We start from the raw sequence: 3,315 nt of genomic DNA, 5'->3' as shown, positions 1-3,315 counted from the left end.
GTCCAGTGAGTTAAGTGATAAAAGTTTTAGCGTTAAAAGAAATAATAAGTGGAATTGCACGCACATTACAGTAATTGTGAGAGGCGTCCAATTTACATAGAAATCATGAGAAGGAATTCTGGCCACAGCATTTAAGTGAATCATTACGCGAGCCTGGCTGATACACTTAGAAGCCGTGGCATGCCAGGTGTGTTTCTTTTAGCATAATAAGTCCTGTAATGGAACCTTTAAAAGCTTAAAATGTATACCTAGATTAACCTTTCTGTTTTAGGGCTCCCCTCCCCCCAAGGCGGGGGAGGGGGGGCGGGGTGAGGCCAGAAGAGAGAGATAGGGAATCAGTAAAGAGGCAGTTAAAGGGATAGCCCCTCTCTTCCATGGACTGAAGGTTCCTTACTGGGCACCTTCCTCCTTCTAGCCTCCATTTCTGTCATGCACTTGGTGCGCCGCCTCTTGTGGGTGTTTAGTTTTAAAACTGGCCACATTTTCTCTCTGGTTAGAACTCAAGACTTTCACTGGAATTCCTGAACAGCAGAAGGCTTCGGGTAACGCAGTCCTGAGGGGTTATTTGCCTTTGCAGTTAGGGACCATTTCTTAAGCCAGAAAGATAGAAGCAAACAATTTCTGGCACCAAAGCGTGGAAGGAAGAAGCCAAACAACCCGGTTCCTTCCTCCCCTGGATTGTCAGTGAGGCGCCGCCGCTACCGCCCCGCTACAACAGCCCCGAGCGAGCTCAACAGTCATTGCAGTAGAAGCAAAACTCTGCCTCACTGTAATTGTTCTGTGACCGAGGATGAACAGGCGAGGCAGTGTGGACCCGACCCACTCCTTCCAAAGTGACTCTGTGGGCGGGGTGGGAAAGCTAACACTTGCGGAGCTGAACTGAGCATGCGCTATGCAGCCTTCTTACACAATCCTTCCCCTCTTGGTGGTAATTCATGACCCTGGTGGTCCTTCTGCCTTCTGCTGAATCTAGACCACGGCTTTTCACTGTACACGCTCGCCATAGATTGGACATGATGGATGTCCGTGTGTGAGCATGAATACGTGGCTGTGCGGGTTAACTTCTGTATGGTAGTGCTACCGAAGCCATCGCCTCAACCCGCTGCATACCAGACACAGCCCCGAGGTACCCCTCTGTGTGGAGAAACCCTGCACTACACACGAGGGTCCTGAAAACCTCTTCACGGCTCCTCTCTGCCAGGGACTGAACTCTGTTGTTGTTTTCCAGAAAAACTGAGTTATATGGGTGAAGACAAGTGCGAGTATCAGAGCTACTACACACGTGCTGAGCTGTGTGTGAGCTGTCTGACTGCTGTCACACTCCATAGCACTGAGAACCTAGCTGTGCCCGTGTCTTATTTACCTTTGACCACCAGTATACGGCTGTCCACAGGATGCTGTCTATAGAAGTTTGAAGAGTGAACAGTTTAATGCCAGGCCCCAAGCCAGGGGCCAGGAAGGACAAGTCATGTCTCAGTCCCTTCCTTCTGGGAGCATTGTAACAGACTGGGGGTGAGGTCCAGACAGTGTGACGACTGTACTTGATGAGTGACTCAGGTGCCAACATGGCAGAAACCACGGAGGGCTACCAAGGATGGGCAAGGCTGTGCTCCGTCCCTGTGAGGGGAGTGAAACTGAACTCTGTCCTGAGTCTCCACTGGAAAGACAATATGGAGTGGGGGTGGGGGGCTTCGGTTAAGGGTCTGTTCTCATTGGGGTGGAGAGAGGCAGGGATAGTAGAATATTTTTCAGAAGCCGGGAAGTAGATGGATCACTGGCGTCAGCTTGGAAACAGCTGGGGAGGACAGGGCTTGGCCAGCTGGTGGAAAGTAAGGAAGGCGGATGCTGCAGGTAGGAGGTCAGCATGCCAGCTCAGGACCATGGTGGCGGTTGGGGCATAAGCAAGAGTCTGTCTTAGGAGTGTCAGACACCCAGATTTTATCTCAACTCAAGCATGCTCGTGACACCTATCCCCTACCCAGGTTGCTGCCTTTGCTCTTCTCTGCCCTCAGTCTAAGAGCTATTGGGCCTCCTAAGAGCCTTCAGGGGGCTGAAACGTTTAATCAGATCATGATTAAAAAAAAAAGATCTATGGACATGGATATTGAAGTATCCCAATTAAAAGAAACAGCCTCTCTGTAAATCATGTGCCCATCAGATAGATCATGTGCCTGGGGCTTCCTGGCAGGCCCAGGGGTTTCACTGCTCCCAACTCACATACAAGTGAAGAATGGAGCATCATCAGACACGTGCGCAGCAGGTCCAGTGTGAGAGACTAGGAAGACATAGGATGAAGAAGATATTTATGTAGCTACATCAGAGACCAGCCATGAGGTCTCCATAAACTACATTATCTTTAAAGATACAAGTCGGGGGCGGGGCGCAGGCAAACCAGCTCAGATGCTAGGCGTGTTTGCGGCCAAGACAGACAACCTGAGTTCAAGCAATGTAACAGAATGATGGAAGGAGACAACTGACTGCTGAAAAGTGTTAGAGAAATAACTGATGGTAGAAAGCAAAAGCTCAGAAAAGTGTTAGAGTAAATAACTGATGGTAGAAAGCAAAAGCTCAGAGGGTCAGATCAGGAGACTAAGGCTCTCAGGAAGTAGAGCCAAGCCCCAGAGGAAAAGAAGATAGAAACGAGAATTGTGAAAACAAAACGAAAGATGATATATAATGTTACAACATCCAATAGCAGGAATTCTAGGAGGAGTTCACAGAGAAATCACCAGGAACTCCAGAAAAGCTCCAGGGCAGGTGCACGCCAGAGGAGGGGTGAGCTGGTGGAGAATACAAGGACCTCAGCATTTTATCCAGTGTTGCTTGGGGTTTTAGGTAATTGTGGAACTGATGGAGGAATAACGACTTTTGGAATGAACTCACTCTGCAGTAATTCCTGTCGCTGAACCAGTTTGCAGCACATACTTACAGGGATCTTACACACACACACACACACACACACACACACACACACACACACACCCCACACACACACACCACACACACACACACCACACACACACACACCACACACACACACACACACACACACACACACACACACACACACACTCACAACGGGCACACAAGCACTCTGAGCAGACATAATCACAAGAGCTCAGAAAAGGCACAAGAAGCGATGCTCTGTGTCCTGGTGGGCAAAATGGTGCCCTTCGCGGTCATTTGGGACAAAGTCTGTTGGACTGGAGGACCCTTCAAATGTTAGGAAAACATTTGGGGAAAAGCTGAAGTAGACATTACACCCAAGAGCTACTCAAAAAGCCTCCACATGTAAAAAGTACTTGAAGATCAATA

Source organism: Acomys minous (genome assembly GCF_964271855.1).
Source record: "Acomys minous genome assembly, chromosome: 15".
Classification (NCBI taxonomy): domain Eukaryota; kingdom Metazoa; phylum Chordata; class Mammalia; order Rodentia; family Muridae; genus Acomys; species Acomys minous.
This window is presented reverse-complemented; position numbering follows the sequence as displayed.